Below are 19,986 nucleotides of genomic sequence, written 5' to 3' on the forward strand. Positions count from 1 at the left end.
GATGTTAGAAGGGGATCACACTACAACTTCATGCTTAATAATAAAACCCTTTTTGTGTGAACCTTGAAATGTATTTGTGTGCGAATTGTCTCACTCAGGAACCGCCTGTCTACCTGTCCGAACTTAGTTCCTTTACCTTCTACAGCTCAACCAGTCCGCTACAAAGGGGGAGGGCGGTTTAGAAGCCCTTCGTCTCAACCCGGTGAAGAATGGCAAACGACTTTGTCAGGGGGCTGTAGATTTTAGAAAGCAGCTGAGCTACGATGGTAGATTATGGGGCCCTGAGGTAGAAATTCGTTCAGATACATGTATGTTATATCCTCACTCCAACTGCTAATCATATTTTGTGCATCATTTTCCCTGTAAGGTGAAGGTTTCAAAGCACCAGGTCACTACACATGACCTGTATGTTTGAGGGAAGGGTGGTCTGTATCAGAGAGAGAAAGCAGGGTTGGAGGGTTCTTTTTTTTAATAATTATCCATTTCTTTTTCCTTATTATTGGTATATTTGTGATTATTGTGCTCATAGCAGACATGTTATCAGTAGAGTATAGAAGGTTGTATACTCCTGGGAAAGAGGTTCTGTTCCTGGTACCATGATGGCAACTCCTGATATGAAATTGTTTAGCTTGTGCTTTTAATGGTATGATTTTCTTGTTTGATCAATATTGCTTGTTCACTATTTCCACATGCATGTGTAATAAAGAATGCAATTAAGAACAGCTTATGTTTTATTCTTTCATAATATAAAAGGCTTTTTCTCCAGGTTCAATGCATGCCCTGTTAAACCTTGCCGTAAATGAGAGACATAGACAATTATAAATTACCTTTTCTAGTGAACATAAAATGTTCAAAGGGGGGACTGTAATGGGAATTTTGGATGTTTGTACTTTATAATCAGAATATTTGTCAGGCTGACGCCATCCGCATCTCCTCATCTGACTGTTATGCTATGACGAAAATGAATGTCTGTTTGTAGATGATATGAACATGAGTGCCACATTGACATAAGATAATTTCAGGACTATGACGCCTGTGTTCTGTAAATCTTGACCTTGCCTGTACATCTTGTCTTTGTAAGATAGGACATGATCCGTCCTTTGGTTCCTCCTCCTTAAAAGGGAGACTGTTGTTGGACTCAGGGTCGTTCCTGCTGAGTCTGAACCTTTGTATCAGAAGGCAGGGGTGATCCTCCTCTGCAGATTACAGCTAAGGCTGATTTGATGTATTTATTCTTGCCGCTATTTCAGGACAAACTAAATTGGTAAATGGCATACATGTTTCTCTATATAACGGAGACAAACTCCAGAACTTGAATCGAGTACATATTAATAAATGAATTAATTCATCCAGAATGAAAACAAAAACAAATGGAAAATATACACTCACCGGCCACTTTATTAGGTACACCTGTCCAACTGCTCGTTAGCGCAAATTCAGCCAATCACATGGCAGCAACTCAATGCATTTAGGCATGTAGACATGGTCAAGACGATCTGCTGCTGTTCAAACCGAGCATCAGAATGGGGAAGAAAGGTGATTTAAGTGACTTCGAATGTGGCATGGTTGTTGGTGCCAGACGGGCTGGTCTGAGTATTTCAGAAACTGCTGATCTAGGGTTTACAGAGAATGGTCTGAAAAAGAGAAAATATCCAGTGAGCGGCAGTTCTGTGGGCGCAAATGCCTTGTTGATGCCAGAGGTCAGAGGAGAATGGCCAGACTGGTCCGAGCTGAAAGAAAGGCAACGGTAACTCAAATAACCAATCGTTACAACCGAGGTATGCAGAAGAGCATCTCTGAACGCACAACACGTCAACATTGAGGCGGATGGGCAGCGGATGGCAGAAGACCACACCGGGTGCCACTCCTGTCAGCTAAGAACAGGAAACTGAGGCTACAATTCGCACAGGCTCACCAAAATTGGACAACAGAAGAATGGAAAAACGTTGCCTGGTCTGATGAGTCTCGATTTCTGCTGCGACATTCGGATGGTAGGGTCAGAATTTGGCGTCAACAACATGAAAGCATGGATCCATCCTGCCTTGTATCAACGGTTCAGGCTGGTGGTGGTGGTGTAATGGTGTGGGAGATATTTTCTTGGCACACTTTGGGCCCATTAGTACCAATTGAGCATCGTGTCAACGCCACAGCCTACCTGAGTATTGTTGCTGACCATGTCCATCCCTTTATGACCACAGTGTACCCATCTTCTGATGGCTACTTCCAGCAGGATAACACGCCATGTCATAAAGCGCGAATCATCTCAGACTGGTTTCTTAAACATGACAATGAGTTCACTGTACTCAAATGACCTCCACAGTCACCAGATCTCAATCCAATAGAGCACCTTTGGGATGTGGTGGAACGGGAGATTCGCATCATGGATGTGCAGCCGACAAATCTGCAGCAACTGTGTGATGCTATCATGTCAATATGGACCAAACTCTCTGAGGAATGTTTCCAGTACCTTGTTGAATCTATGCCACGAAGGATTAAAGCAGTTCTGAAGGCAAAAGGGGGTCCAACCCGGTACTAGCAAGGTGTACCTAATAAAGTGGCCGGTGAGTGTGTATATATATATATATATATATATATATATTGGGGGGTTTAGCTCAGGAGGTAGAGCGGGTTGGCTGGCAACCGCAAGATATAGCGCTTTGGACAAAAGCGCTATATAAATGAGGCCATTTACCATTTATATATATATATATATATATATATATATATATATATATATACATACACGGTAACCAAGGAAACGGGATTGTTGACGGATCTGCAATCCCTGCCTCTGATTGGCTTACACTGATAAATATTCCTTGATTTAACCAATCATCATAGTCACTTCATAAAAAGGGCGGTAACATTGGCGCGTTGCGGGTAAATTAAACACAAGACCAGAATACAACAAAGAGAGACATGGCAGAAAAGGCAGTAGGTGACAGACACACATCACACGTATGGAGGTACTTCACTCTAGACCACACAAACAGCACGGTGACCTGTACAATCTGCAAGTCGGTCTTAAAGTACAATAAAAATACTAGCGTTATGCACGGCCATCTGAATCGGCATCCGCTAGCTAACCTGAGTGATGCTAGCACTACAGGGAGTCGTCCGGTCCAGAGGAAGATGAGCAGCTTTACTAAAAATCCTCTGACAGAAAAGAAAAAACAGCAGATCACAGATCTGCTGGTAAATTTCATTGTAAAAGATGTGAGACCTTTGGCTGCAGTACAAGGCGAAGGCTTCAAAGAAATCTTAAAATGTTTTGAACCAGACTACACAGTCCCGAGCCACACCACACTCTGGACTATGATCAACCGGCAGTGTGACGCCCTGCGAGAGAGCATCAAGGAGGAGACGCAAGGCAGGAGTGTGTCGTTAACAACCGACCTGTGGACATCTCCAACCATGGAACCGTACATTACAGTAACTGCTCATTACATCACAAACGAGTGGAGCCTGAAAGCCAGAGTGCTGACTACCTCTGCCATCACAGAGCGACACACGGCTGTCAACATTGCCGATCGTTTATCTGCAACCATTAAAGCGTGGGGCCTACAGGTGTTTTGTACGGTGCACGATAACGCCGCAGCCATGAACCTGGCGTTGGAGCTGTGCGAGCAGTCCCCAAAAGACATCGGATGTACTGGGCACACTCTACAGCTGGCAATCAAGAAAGGTTTAATCCTACCAGAAATCACCAAGGCCATCGATGCAGCAAGACGTGTGGTTGGTCATTTTCGCCACTCATCTGTGGCAACTTGCGCTCTGAAGGAAAAGCAGTCTCAGTTGCGCATTAAACCCAATAAACTCCAAAATGACAGTGCGGTCCCTGTACAATCTGTCCGGGCGGATGAAACAGTCACAAAGTCGAGTGTAAAAAAGTCACTTGAGATGCGCGTGTCACACTGGGAGCTGATAGAACAGCTGATTGCTCGCTTCAAACTGGAGTCTGATGGCCTCGCAGAGTCAATCCCAGTAGTCGCCTGTCTGTTAGACCCCCGCTTCAAACATCTCCAGTTCCTTCCAGAGCGCTTAAGAGATCATGCCCGCGACCACCTGCATCAGCTGCTTCAGGATGAGAAACCAGCACCCAGCCCCCGACCCCAGACGCCTGCTACAGCTACTGCTACAGGTAACGTTAGGTCAAGGCCAGACCAGACTATTAATTAATTTGTCCCATGAAAATATTTTTATTTTGTCATGAGAGCTTATTTCATTAGGTTACAGCTTGAGCTGATATTGAAATCATATTTGAAACAACTTGGCTGTAATTTGGCTGTGTGAAACTGAGCGTTATTAATTTTCCATGCAGTTGAAAATGATGATGATGTCCAAGCTGCTGAAGATAAAGCTGAGCCGGTGATGAAGAAATCAAGACTGGAAAATGATTTTGAGCAGCTTTTTGGACCCCACTTTGAGAGCGGGCGCAAAGAGGCTCACTCCACTCCAGCTGCCGAACTCCGTGCGTATTGCGCAACCCCTCAACTTCCAACGATGTAGAATCTACTGCAGTGGTGGGCCCGCAACCAGGCCGACTTTCCTCGTTTAGCCAAACTGGCTTACCGCTACTTGGCTATTCCAGCCACCAGCACCCCCAGCGAAAGGGTGTTCTCTCTGGCCGGGAATACCATCACCCGACAGCGCGCAAGCCTTCATCCAGCACATGTGGATACTCTAATCTTTTTGCATGAAAACCTGCAGCGCAAGTGCGCCAAGGCTGTGAAAGAGAAATATGAGGGCGACTCCGAATAGGGTTACTTTGCTGTCAAGCAAGTGTGTTTTAATTTTCTTTAATGAAAATTGATATATATATGTATGTATGCGCATCGAAAATGTGCTCTTTTGTTAACATTGTTACCATGTTTTCTTTTGTTCAAATGTCTTTGAGAATGCATGTTGATTCTTGTTTTTCGAAAGTGCACTTTACTGTACTTGTTAATGTTACAGAGAACTAATAAAAGTTGCTCATTGTTGGACAGCTGTGTTCCTCCGCTGTGTCAATGTGATGACGTCATCAAACGACTTGTCGACTCGACTTCGACTTTATTGACAGATAAGTCGACCTGAGAAAAACTGAAGTCATTAATGCCCTAATACATACATACACACACACACACATATATAGTAAAGTGGACAAAAGCAAAGCAGGTATGAGTAAATGAGTCCTAGAGAAAAGGTAGGATGGATCAGAAACAAGAGCAGAATGTCTTAAAATGCAGAGTTAAAGATGATTTGAAGATATGAAAAAAAGTAATGGACCTAAGTGAGGAAGGACGTTTGTTCCAATCTGATGGAGCTTTGAATTTGAACGCCCGACGACCAATTTCTTTGATGATTCTAGGTGTAACTAGAAACAAATGGTCCATGAGTATTAAGAAGTAAAAGGGATTAAAAGTTGTTTCAAATATGAAGGGAAATTGAAATAGATACATTTAAAAATAAGTGTTAACCAATGGAGTTGCCTCCTGGACTTGGGGGTAGGCCAATTCAAGGACTCATACATTAGGCAGTGATGGGTTCTATAAGGACCCCTGAGCACAAATCTACAAAGACTATTATATAATACATTAAGAGGACGGAGATTTGTTTCAGAGGTGTTACCATAGATAACATTAGCATAGTCCAATATTGGGAATATTAATTGCGTTATGATTCTTTTCCGAACGTCTTGTGAACGATAAAGTGATTTCAAGCAAGCAAATATTTTCTTGGTGATTGAGTTAATACTAGGTTTAAAAGATAGCCTGGAGTCAAGCCAGAGGCCTAAATATTTAAATTCTTCGATTTTGTCTATTGTTGTTCCATCAAGAAGATTAATAGACCAGGCCCTTAACAATGCAGGATCAGGTCGAGCACAAAACAACATATGTGACCAGCCATGGCAAAACCAGGAACAAGTCGGCCTCGGGGCATTTTGAGTTATTCACAGATTCTGAAAGTGTAGTTTCTAAGCTTTCCACTGATGTCTAACACATGGAAATCTGATAATATTTGAATAGTTGAATAATAGTTGTGGCCTTTTGAATTAGAGTTCTCAACGAGCCTGAAAATGACGACCCGACTTGACCCGGCCCGTGGCTTTTAAAGCCCGGACCCGATGTAACCCGATACATCAACATGGATTATCTGCCCGAACCCGGCCCGACGCCGCCCCCCCCCCTTCTTTTTTTTTCTCATACACGTATTATCATGACCAGAAGACGGCGACGGTGAATTCACCTGCGGCAAGTTTACTTTTCACCAACTACATCTACTTCCCCAGGCTAAAGGCGTGCACTAGGGATGCAAACAATTAATCGATTATTGATTAATTGTCGATAAGAAATTACTCGATTAAAATAAATTAATTGCAATTAATTGCGTTTTGAACCCGTAATTCCCCGCCAGTCCACGTGAGGGCGCGCTTGACGCCAGACGTACTTGACGCACATGCGCGAACACAAGCAAAGCAGGGCTCTGACGACAACAACAAGACGAGCAGTGTTTCCCACACATTGACGAGACTATGGCGCACCGCTCAATGTTCGCCCCAAATTATTTTGATTCCGCTTCCGCAGCGCTTATTGTAAGGGGAAATCCTCGCGGCTGGTTTGGCTCATCAACGTTCTGTTTTCCGACCCCCCCTTAGCTGGCGAGTTTGACAGCGCGTATAGCCCCGTTCACATACGTCGCTACTCGCCCGTCACTCGCTTTCTCGCTGAATTCTACTCGCTGGCAAAAAAAAAATCACTGCCGCCGACGGCTAGTTCAAGCGGCAACTCTCTCAATGGAACTCTCTGTTGACGTCAACTGTCAATCATCTCTATTCTACATTCCGATTGGTACTCGCTTCACTCGCATCGCAGAACGTTAAAGTTATTTTCTCTCCGTCCCCGCCCACATCGCATCGCCTGTCCTGGCCACATTCCGCTAGAACACATTCACATTCATTGACAGCTGTCGCTCAGAGATGGGCGAGTGACGAAGTATGTGAACGAGATCAAAACCAAAACACCAAGGAAGGCTGAGGAATATTCACCCACTTATATTATTATTATTAATAATAATAATGATAGTCATAATAAACTAATAGTATAGGCTCAGCACTGTGTTTTAGTCATTTTTGTTTTCATCTTTTCTTGAATGCTTAAACTCCTCAACCCCATTTAGTATGTCAATATTTGGATCAGAACCAGCAGTTTGTAAGAAATTGGTCAGGAAACGATATGTCATATTTTGGTTCTCAAAATTCCCCAAATTGATGCATTAAAATTAAATTATTCAAAATATGATTTGCATTTTTCTTCATATCATAAGGAAGATAGCATTTTATGTTACGCAGTGATGTTGATAGGTTTTCAATGTTATGAGTCCCCGGGACCCACATGTGGTGAGTTGAGTGGGTCCCTGGGAAATTCAATGGGTCCCGACTCCCCAGTTAAAAAAAAGGAATTCTTTCTTATATTATTCTATTTCTTAAATTTTATTGAGTGTTAAACTCCTTTGATGGTGGTATGATATGGTTATAATAAACGGATATATTCATTGAACATGTATGTTCAAAATGTATCTGAAATTAAACAAAATAAAATTCCAAATCTGAAAAGTTTATTGCAAAACAACTGTCACAGTGGCATGACATATGACATTCAAATCAAACAGCATTTTTGTAGCAACATAAATAGCACCAAAATAAATTACTAAAATTCAAATCAAAACAAAATGGTGTCTCTATGGTCTGTAGTACCAAAATAAAATTTCAATAAAAGTGCTGATTTTAACAAATGAACAAAACATTTTCATCACCATGACAGAGTCAATAAATGAATTGTCACCAAAATCTTCTCATCTGAACATCAACTAAATCAAATGAACTGAGTCACTCACTGTGAAACTTTTAGTGTATTTAGCTACTGTATTAGCCAGGGATGTGATCGGCAAAGAATAATGTAATGTTTCACATTAATGTAGAACATTACATTAATGAGAAAACTGGGTACAACTAGGGGGGGTCCCCTGGAAGAAAATGTTGTCAATTTTAACAATTAAATGCATCAATCTGGACTACTAGAAAATTGTAAGATTTGTTTAACTTAAATATTTATTATTTACCAATGCATTGTATCAGCAGGTTAAAGACAATAGGCATATAGAAATTGCACAAAAGACCAGCTCATCCCTAAAGCCTGTACAAGACAAAACAAGATGACAGAAATCACCTAATAGTAGTTTATTTATTATCTATTATTATTACAGTCTTCCACTGCATTTTGGGAGATGGTAATCAATGTTCAGGCTCAGCAAGCAGAAAAAAAAGATCAAATTTGATAATGTTTACATTACAATAATTACTCTTATTAATTTGTACTCTAAATAGATGTTTAACTCTACTTCTATTTCGTACGTGCTACGCCCTCTAACGGGCTTCGCTATTGGTTTATTTTGGAGAAGCAGCTCACCTGGGAGGGGGGGACTTCTCTCCCCATCTCATGTGAGGTGGAGAAGAGGGAGAAAGCTTGGCCACACACGCTGGGTGAGAGCTCAGCACCCGAGTCTATCACTGACGTTTAGCATTTACTCCTGATTACTGTTTGCATGCCGACGAGGCAGGGCGAGTCATGTTCTCCTCATTTCCATAGTTAACCGCTCCTGCTTCAGCTTCTAGCCCGTGGTCGGGAAGCACAGCGGAGACTTTGGTTTGCTCTGCTTTGAATGAAGTTCCACCGCGACAACGCGCACTACTTGCGGAGTGACACGAAGACATGAATCAGAGGCACAAAAACCGTTGACAGCGTGAGCGGTCATTATGACCCGTGCCTTGCCGAAAAGCCGGATTTCCGGATTTATCCGGAAGAATCACATCCCTGATTAGCTCAAAAATGAAACATAACTAACACAGTGGAAAGTCTTTTGAGAAAAATGAAATGATGCAGATATGTTTTTGGTGTACACGAATGAGCACAGCATCGAGCAGTGGAAACGTGGGTTTATTTACTATGAAGTTCGTATTTTTAATTGTTGAAATTAAATCAGCGGTGACAGGCTAGTTGTTTTGGTAGCGGCTAAATTAGCATGTCGCGATACTTTGTACAGGGGATCACGTCTGCGCCGAGTAGATGCGCAGAGGGTTGAAACAGCGCTGTCCAGTCTGCTAACAACAAGGTTTATTTTGCCAGTTACTGTGATTAAACACGAGTTGTTTAATGTTCACAATGTATCGTTTTTCATGGGAAAAATGAGGTGCGTCCCCGGGACGCATGGATAGTGAGTTTAGTGCGTCCTTTCAGATTTTAATGCGTCAGGGACGCAGGACGCGTACCTAGCAACATCACTGGTTACGTATACAGTAGATATTCAGCTTCTCCGAAGAATTGCCGCTTATCAATTAATCGATCATCGATCGATAAGATGAAACAACTATGGATTAATGAATTACTCGATAATTTGCATCCCTAGCGTGCACGCAGCGGCGTCAGGTCTGCCCCAGCCCCTCTCCATGATGCACGTTACATCAGCAGCCAGAATTTACGGTGAACAGCAGCGATGATTAATACTTTTTTTTTTCACTGAGCGGAAAAAATTAAGCCCGAGGTCCGACCCAACCCGAGTCACTTGCTTATATTTTAGACCCGAACCTGGCCTGAACCCGCGGGTCCCGTCGGGTTTGTCGGGCCGACCCGACCCGTTGAGAACTCTAATTTGAATCTATGCTTCTCTGAAAACCGTTCACTGAGAAAACTGGCCTGAAAGATTTGCAAATCTCACCTCCCCTCACCTCACCTGGTGAGCAAGGAAACACAATGGTACTCATTTGCATCTCATTCAGATAAGCCCTCCCCCCTACAGATGTCACTCAGTGATATCTGGTATCTGTTAGCCTGCAGGCACCGTCTAAGAGGCTGCTCTACAGCTTGGGTTTCACCAATGCCACCTCTGACTCTCAGCTGGACATTGAGACATATACCTCCTCTGTTCTGGAATATATTAATAAAGGCGTAAATGATGTCACAACTCATAAGCAGATCAAGATATACCCCAATCAGAAGCCTTGGATGAACAAGGACGTCCGTCTACTGTTAAAGGCCCACGACATTGCTTTTCGATCCGGCAACGCAGAAGCCTACAGCACTTCCAGGGCTAACCTGAAAAGGGGAATACGGACCGCCCAACACAGCCACAAACTACGGATTGAAGAACACTTCAATAACTCAGACCCCCGACGTATGTGGCAAGGAATACAGGCCATCACAGATTACAGAAGAGCAAACTCAACCCCCCTTACCACCACTACCGACTTTGCTAACGAGCTTAATCACTTTTATAATAATAATAATAATACATTTTATTTCATAGGCGCCTTTCTGTCACTCAAGGTCACCTTACAGTAAATAAAAGACAATGTACAGTACACAATAGAATAAAATAAAAATGAAGTAATAAAATAAAATAAAATAAAAAGAAGCCACAAAAGTACACAAGAGTAAAGTAAAGTATGGATGGGGAGGTCGGTTAGAGGGAAAAGGCAATCTTAAACAGGTGTGTTTTGAGTCGGGACTTGAAATGTGAAAATGTACTGATGTTCCTTATTTCGGGTGGCAGAGAGTTCCAGAGCCGGGGAGCAGAGCGGCTGAAAGCTCTGCTCCCCATGGTGGTAAGACGGACCGGGGGGACAGTCAGCAGAATGGAGGAGGATGAACGGAGTGTGCGAGAGGGGATGGCAATATGGAGAAGATTGGAAAGATATGGGGGGGCAAGATTGTGAATGGCTTTGAATGTTAACAGGAGGATTTTGTAGTCAATGCGGGACTTGACTGGGAGCCAGTGGAGCTGCTGTAGGACGGGAGTGATGTGGTGGATGGAGGGGCTTCTGGTAATGACACGGGCAGCTGAATTCTGGACCAGTTGAAGTTTGTGCAGGGATTTATGGGTGAGACCGGAGAGGAGGGAGTTGCAGTAATCCAGGCGGGAAGTGATGAGACTATGGACAAGGATAGCAGTGGTGTGGGGAGTAAGGGAGGGGCGGAGGCGGTTGATGTTGCGTAGGTGAAAGTAAGCAGACCGGGTGATGTTGTTGATGTGAGATTGGAAAGAAAGTGTGCTGTCGAGGATGACACCCAGACTCTTAACCTGTGGGGAGGGGGAAACGGAGCAGTTGTCAATGGTGAGGGGGAAGTTGTTGGTTTTGGAGAGTATTGATTGTGTGCCAACGAGAAGAATCTCAGTTTTGTCAGAGTTGAGTTTTAGTAGATTTGAAGTGAACCAGGATTTTATTTCAGTTAAGCAGTCGGTAAGGGAGGAGGGCGGCAGGTTGGAAGTGGGCTTGCTGGCGAAGTAGAGCTGGGTGTCATCCGCATAGCAGTGAAAAGTGATGTTATGTTTGCGGAAGATATTGCCAAGGGGGAGGAGATAAATGATAAAGAGGAGGGGCCCCAGGACAGAGCCTTGAGGCACACCTGAGGTGACAGGGGAAGGTTGGGATGTGAAGATTTTTAGCTGGATGAACTGAGTGCGGCAGGAGAGATATGACTTGAACCAGTTTAGAGGAGTATGAGTGATGCCGAGGGAGGATAGTCTCTTGAGGAGGGTGGTGTGACAGATGGTATCGAAGGCTGCACTGAGGTCGAGGAGGATGAGAATGGAGAGTAAACCGCTGCCATGAGGAGGTCGTTGGTTATTTTAATGAGTGCAGTCTCTGTGCTATGGAGAGGGCGGAAACCAGACTGGAACTGTTCGTACAGGTTGTTGTTGGATAAATGAGAATGGAGTTGAATTGCTACTGTTTTTTCAAGAATCTTGGAAATGAAGGGGAGATTAGAAATTGGACGGAGGTTATTGAAGTTTGTGGGATCTGCACCAGGTTTTTTCAGAATTGGGGTAATTGCAGCAGTCTTGAATGATGTAGGAACAGTTCCAGTGGAGAGAGAGGAGTGGATAATGGCGGAGATGAGAGGGACCAGGGGAGGAAGGCAGGCTTTGACCAGAACTCACGGGAGAGGGTCGAGCTGACAGGTGGATGGCTTGGACTTGCGGATAAGATCTGAAATTTCTGGGGTGGTGGGGAGCTGGAAGGAGGAGAAAGAGTGGGTAGGAGGAGGAAGTTCAGATACAACATTGAGGGTGGTTTGTGAGCTGAGATGTTGGTGAATCATCTGGATTTTCTGACTGAGGAATGACATGATGGAGTTACAGAAAGCAGTTGAACAGAGGTGAGATGGTAGAGATTCCGGGGCTTGGGTGACATTTTTGAGCAGTGAGAACAGTGATTTGGTGTTACCTTTGTTGGAAGAGATTATGCCAGTGTAATAATTTGATTTGGTTTGGGTAATGCAGTTCTTGTAATGTAACATGTGATTATTATGCCCGCTTTGACCGTGACAACAGAACTACGCCTGTCAAAACTACCCCACCACCTGGCGAACAACCCCTCAGATTCACTGCCTCTGACGTGCAGTCAGTGCTGAGCAGGGTGAATGTAATGAAGGCAGCTGGCCCGGATGGCATCCCTGGGCGCGTGTGGAGAACGTGCGCTGAGCAACTATCTGGAGTCTTCACCAACATATTTAACCTGTCACTGGCCCAGGCTGTTGTTCTTGTGTGCCTCAAGACCACCACCATCGTCCCCGTGCCCAAGCAATCTAACCCAGCGTGTCTGAATGACTATCGACCGGTAGCATTGACCCCCATCATCACCAAGTGCCTTGAGAAGCTAATCTTAGCGCACCTCAAGCCCAGCCTTCCTCCTGCATTAGACCCCCACCAGTATGCATACCGTGCCAACAGATCGACTGAGGATGCCATATCCACAGCCCTTCACTCTGCCCTCACCCACCTGGACAATAGCAATTCCTATGCTAGGTTGCTATTCATCGACTTCAGCTCAGCTTTCAACACAATCATACCATCTGATCTGATCATGAAACTACACAAGCTTGGCATCAGCATATCCACCTGCAACTGGATATTGGACTTTCTGATCAACAGACCACAGACGGTGAGGTTAAACAACCTCTCCTCCACTACACTTCCTCTACACACTGGTGTACCACAAGGGTGCGTGCTCAGCCCTTTACTGTACACCCTCTTCACCCATGACTGCTCCCCCATTCACAACTCCAACTCCATCATCAAATTCGCAGACAACACAACAGTGCTCGGCCTGATCAGGAATAATGATGAATCAGCCTACAGGGAGGAAGTCCAGCACTTGGCAGCTTGGTGCGCTAGTAACAATCTTGTGCTCAACACCACCAAAACCAAAGAACTCATTGTTGACTTCCGGAAATCAAAGGCAAGCATACACACACCCATTCACATCAACGGGGCTGAAGTGGAACGGGTCCCCAACTTCAAGTTCCTGGGTGTCCATATTTCACAAGACCTCTCCTGGTCACTCAACACCTCCACTCTGATCAAGAAAGCTCAACAACGCCTCTTCTTCCTCAGAAAACTGAAAAAAGCTGGACTCTCCCCTCAGATCCTCCGGAACTTCTACCGCTGCACCGTTGAGAGCATCCTCACCAACTGCTTCACGGTGTGGTATGGTAACTGCACTATGGATGATAGGAAAGCCCTACAGCGAGTCGTTAAAACTGCTCAGAAAATAATTGGCACTCACTCCCTGCCCTCACTGATCTTCATCATTCACGGTGTCTGCAACGTGCAAACAAAATCATCAAGGACCACACACACCCCAGTCATGCCCTGTTCTCTCTCCTCCCGTCCAGGAGACGTTACAGGAGCCTCAGGAGTCGCACCAGCAGGCTCAGAAACAGCTTTTTCCACAACACTACAACACTGCGCAACACAAAGACCCTACACTACCCCCCCCTTCTTGAACATGGACTATGGTCAGTCTGACTACCTCAAACCACCTATGCACTTTACTTATGCACTTCAATATGCACTAACTAATGCACTAACTAACACAAACTGCATTCTATGGACCCTTCAGAACTATATGCACTTTAAAATTAATGTGGATCAACTGTATTAACCATTTATGTATTACTTGCACTTTATATTCATAGTGCATTCTATGGACCCTCAGAGCTATATGCACCTTAAAAACTGACTGGATATTTTTAACTTTGTTGACCAGCTGCTATCTGCTATCTGTGTCTTATGTATTATTATTATTATTATTCTTATAGCGCTGCTTTAACAGAAACGTTTTATTGATTGCACTACTGGTTAGATGCTAAACTGCATTTCGTTGTACTGGTTGTCCTTACTTGTGCAATGACAATAAAGTTGAATCTAATCTAATCTAATCTAGTGCTAATGATTTAGCAACTAGCCTATTGTCCTCAGGTAGGCTAGTTGCTAAACTATTAGCATCACAGTCAATTCAAGCAATAGATACAGTCGGCAAGCAAGGGAACGCCCACAAAACGTCACATCCGGTTCGCGCCGAGGGGGAAAACAAACCAGTTTCCACAATGCCCAGGAGCTGCTGTGTGCCCTTTTGCACAACAAATAAGATAAAAAACCATGATCTTAAGTTTTATATTTTGCCAAACCGAAGCACAGAGCCTAGGAGAAGAACCTGGGGGCTTCAAGCGATCTGTCGGGAGGATGAGTTTGGCCACCTGTGGGATCCAAAATCCAAACATGTGTACGTCTGTAGTCAGCACTTCATTACAGGTATGACAACGTGAATGTTCAATTACTAGTTTTAATAGAAGTTAACTAACTACTACGTTATGCAGGCTACCTTGCCTCGTTACAAAAGCTAACGAGTATACAAAAACAAAGCTATGCTAACAACACTGGTGATAGCTTCTGAGCTTTCTGCAGTTAAAATGTATTTAATAATCTCCCCTTCTATCCCCTTCTCATTTCGTTTGTGAACTGTCTTGCCCTAGGCTTAAAAAACTAAGACATAGCCCACCCAGACTACATACCCTCGCTGTTCCCACATAGAAAGACAAAGTCTCCCACGTCAGTACTTCAGAGGCTGGAGAGAAGGAGGAAGCGTGAGGGTGTTCAGTCTGCCCAACCAGAATCCCAAACATCAGAGGCCCCAGCACCAGAAGCCCCGGCACCAGAATCCCAAACATCAGAGGCCCCAGCACCAGAAGCTCCGGCACCAGAATCCCCAACATCAGAAGCTCCCATACCTCTTCAGGATTTAGAGAGAAAACAACTAAATGAAGAAATTTATAATTTAAGAAGAGAAAGAGATGAGGCCATGAAGGAGCGAGATGAAGCCATCAGAGAATTGGAGACGTTGACATTTTCGGTAAACACTGTGAGAGAAAATTACACTAAATGTAAACTCATGACAGGCCTGTCATGGACAGTATTTGACACTCTTCATCAGTACCTGGTACAGTTTGTGAAAACACAGAAAACATCCAAGCTGTCAACAGAAGACCAGCTCTTTATAACTCTGGTGAAACTGCGGCAGAACCCCTCAACCGATCTGATGTGTGGAATATTTGACCTGGCACATAGCACTTTCCTTGATGTATTCTCCCGATGGTTGGATTTGATGTACGCCAAAATTTCGTTTTTGATTAATTGACCTGATAGAGAGTGTATCAGAAGCACAGTACCAGCAGAGGTTCTCTTCCAGTACCCTAGAGTGACTGCAATTATCGACTGCTTGATTGTTCGTTTTCTGTTGCCTGTTGAACTCTCGACTGCAAAACTAGTTTACCCTTGGGTATCAATAAAGTAACCTGAACCTGAACCTGCTTTGAGATCAGAATTGAACACTCAAAGAAGCTTAAAACAAGGTGAGATATTTTTCTTTTTGATAGCATGCATAAAGTGTTGGGTTTTTGTAATACTTACCTGGCTGTCTGTGTATATGTACACAATTTATAGATCAGTATTACTAAGGACTGTCTCTTCTCACAGAGCTATCACCTACTCAAAGTACAAAAACTGGACAACAGTGAAGTACTTCATTGCATGTCACCCATCTGGCTCAATCACATATCTCTCCCAAGGCTGGGGAGGGAGGGCTTCAGGTGTGCATATTGTAAGGAACTCGGACTTCTTATCTCAGAAGTTCCACCATGCAGGAGATCAGGTAACAATTTCACGGTATGCTTTATGAAATGGTTTTTTTTTTTCTAATTTAAGTCTTATTTTGATTTTATTATTTACCCATAGTTACTATTTTTGAGTTGCTGGTGAAGTAAAGTAGTGTTTTTAAGTATTTGTTATGTTTATTTCAGATTTTAGCCGACAGGGGCTTCACTTTGAAGGATGACTTTGCTGTTCTGGGTGCACAGCTCATCACACCGTCTTTCACGAGGGGCCGAAAACAACTGTCAGCCGAAGATGTTGCAAATTCTCGTGTGACTTCGAACATCAGAATTCACATTGGTAAGTATAGAGTCAGCAGTCAGATTCATACAGTATGTAGATTTTAATGTTTTTGGTATTCAGAGTGTGTGCTGCATCATCAAATCACTGTTGCTACTTGCCGCTGACATGGTTTACATTTCCCTAACTAAATTAATTACTGTAACAGTACAGATCCGGGTTAACAGTGCAAGTGCTGAGACGTTATTCAATTAATCACATCAACGAGTACATGTGTAATCCCTACTATGTAGGGTGTCTTAAGATAACATTTTATCTCAAAAACATGTTATTCTATATTTAAATACATTGAACTGTTCACATTTAGTGCAATATCAATAGAACAGGATAACAGGAAGTCTACAGGGATCTTCACTTTAACATGAAAAAGAAACACTAATTATAGGTCACAATGCAATGATGATATGATATAACGGTCAACTGTGCTACTCCTGTGAAACTCAAACATAACAATGTAGATAAACAGCATTTTAACAACAAATATGTGATATGTGGTCTGCAGAGAGAGTAATTGGTGCCCTGAAGAGCCGGTACCACATTCTGGATGGCCCACTTCCTCTGCGCCTGGTGAAGAGACTGCAGGATGAAAGACAGAAGAGAGAAGAGGCCATGATTGACAGAATTGTGCATGTCTGTGCAGCACTAATGAACTTGTCTGGCAGTGTTATGTACAACCGTTACAGAATCTGAGAGTAAGAACAAAATCAATGTGCAGTAATTTAATAAGGAGCATCAGAGAACAATATTTTATGCAACTTTTTTATACAACAAAGAATTCATTATTGTTCCAATTGTGCCATTTTACAGGTTTCAGTGGAACCACCTGTTGTTTGTCTATCCACAGGTCCCTGAACTTATCTCAGTGCTGCTCTGCTGCTGCACACCCTGTCACCCTGCCTCTGATGCCTGTCACCCTGCCTCTGTTGCCTGTCACCCTGCCTCTGTTGCCTGACGCTCTGCCTCTGTTGCCTGATGTTCTGCTGCCACTTGTGTTGCCTGATGGGTCACTCCCTGTGCTGCTTTCGACTGGACTGTGTTCTGCCTACTTAGCAGAAACATATACAGTGCTTAGCATATGTTGTAAATAAATGCATAGGCTTTGTGATATTTGATTTTGTACATATAGTTTAGTCTATGTTGATACTGAATTAAACAGCTATAATATGCTTCAAAATGAATTGGTATAAATAAATATGTAACTCTCAGTCACAGTGACTTATTTGTTGCCATTTTTACACTGATAGGAAATTCAACCACCTACCTGTGCATCTTTCAGCTCCCGAAGTTTGTGGAGTATGTGTTGTGACCAAAATGTTTGCATCACATTAATGGCACCACTGATGAAGTCCTCATCTCTTTGTACTCTGAATATCAGGCTGGTCAGAGGAGGAGCCACATTGGAACAACCTTCACCAAGACTGAAAAGGAAGGAAAAAAATATCCATTAGCTCTAGATCACTAAAGATATTGGGACTAAGATTTTACATATAGGCCTACTGCTCATCATACATTTTGATATATTTGGATGTATTCATGGCGCACACACACACACACACACAAATGAATGAACACATTCACAAACGTACCCTGCCATGCAGTTGGAGTGGGCAGCGATGATAGTACCCTCTCCCTTAACTGCGACCCACGTCTGGTGGGGCTTCTCTGTCACCCTCCAGGATGGCTTTACATTACTTCGGAACAGGTAGGTATCCGAGGAAGGTAGTTTATGATGAAGCACAATTCCAACAAAGCCACTTGAAAAAAAGTTGTGTGCCTCCAGGGACCGATAGTTCTTTAGGCTGCTGTGTGTGTGTAAATCCCTGCGTGATATACCGAGTCGTCAATAACCAATATGTATATGCAGCTCATGATGGCTATTGTGCAATAACAACCATTGTGTGGTGAACAAATTCACTAAAACGTGCTAATTTCCTTGTCAGACATAGAAATTATCAGTTAACGTGATTTTGCCTCTTACCGGGTGATTCAACCAGATAGCAGAAGATATCTGGGAATGAAACTTCAGGCCATTCAGTCGGATCATTCGTCCACTCTTTAATAAGATACGGACAAGAATCCGATCCTATCAAAGTTATCTTTTTAAGGTATCTATCCCTGTCAATGGGCTGCAATGAATCAATGTATGACATGTTTGTTTAGCTAAATATCAAAATTTGAAATCTGCGCGCTTACAGTGCTCCGGGCGAGGGGGAAAGGATTGTTTCCCCCCCCCTCGAAATGCCCCGCCCCCAACTGTGATGCGTCGCGACCCAACTGTGACGCTATGCCGACTGTATCTATGCCAACAGTCCCCTTAGCACATTACTGTTAAATCAGATGCCCACATTACGAGCAAAAAACCTCCCATTACAGCTTAGTTTCAATGTGCTTACGATTTTAAAACGACAGTACTGAGCTAACTTAGCCAGCTAAGCAAAGTAGATAACTTGGATGTTAACGGAAACTCAACCCATAAGAAACTGAAAAGTATTCCTGAAAAAGTATTCCTGCAGACAGGGCCGTAGCCAGGATTTAAAAATTAGAGAGGTCCGTCCCAGGAAAGACACCTCTTTTACCAGTTTTTGCACAAACCATACCAAAATGTCACCTACAAAAATAAGTGCACTGATACACTTGTTGGCAAAAAGAAAATGTTTTTATTGTGCTAGCAGTGTGTGTGTGTGTCAGTCAGTCATCCTCCACATGCTCCTCTCTCTGCATTGGCCCTCTGAAATTACATAGAATACACAAACATAAGTTAAAGTGATCACCCCGATTACATTTTATTTTTGTAGTTCACAGGATCCAGAGCATCGAAGGCAACTGTTTTCATCATGACTGTTTTCTCTATGTCCTGGTCCTCTCTGGATTTTCCCACCCTCTCTCTGTTTTGCTGTCTGAGCTCTCTCTCCTGTCTGTGCTGCTGGTTGTCCGTGTTCTCCTGTCTGTGTTTCTGGTCCTATTTGTTCTCCTGTCTGTGTTTCTGGTCCTATTTGTTCTCTTGTCTGTGTTTCTGGTCCCCTCTGTTGTTCTGACTGAACTGGTCCTCCGGTCCCGGGAATATTTAAAAGCTGTCACTCACCTGTCAACTCGCAGTGTTGTCTGTGGTCATCTCTTCTGTAAATTTCGCGCGACTTCCGCCGATAGATAACTTCCTGTGGTTTCAAAATAAAAGCTGTCCGGTGGCGGTGTGGAGATAGTATGTTATGGTCTGTAAGATATGTAGATAATTGATTAAATATTCGTTTTTCAAATATTTTTGCTATACTATTGATAATGGAGATTGGTCTGTAATTATTGGTGTCTGAGGTGTCACCTCCTTTATGAAGAGGGGTTACTCTAGCACTTTTCCATGATGAAGGTGTTTCACAAGTTGCGAGAGATAAATTGAATAGGTCAGCCAGTGGAAATGACAGAACATGAGAGGCAAGTTTAAAGAACTTAATTTCCAGACCATCTGGACCAGCACTGCATCCAGAGCTTAAAGGAAAACACCACCGCATTTCCATACTGAACTATGTTCTGCTCTGATCTTAGACGAGGTGATACATACCTCCCTCTCCTCTGTGCGTGCACTCAATGGCTCTTGCGCGCACTCCGCGCAGCGCTAATTTGCTAGCATGTAGCTTGTCCCAGTATATTCCTTAGGATCCAAAGGAG

Source organism: Eutrigla gurnardus (assembly GCF_963514095.1).
Source record: "Eutrigla gurnardus genome assembly, chromosome: 8".
Taxonomy (NCBI): Eukaryota; Metazoa; Chordata; class Actinopteri; order Perciformes; family Triglidae; genus Eutrigla; species Eutrigla gurnardus.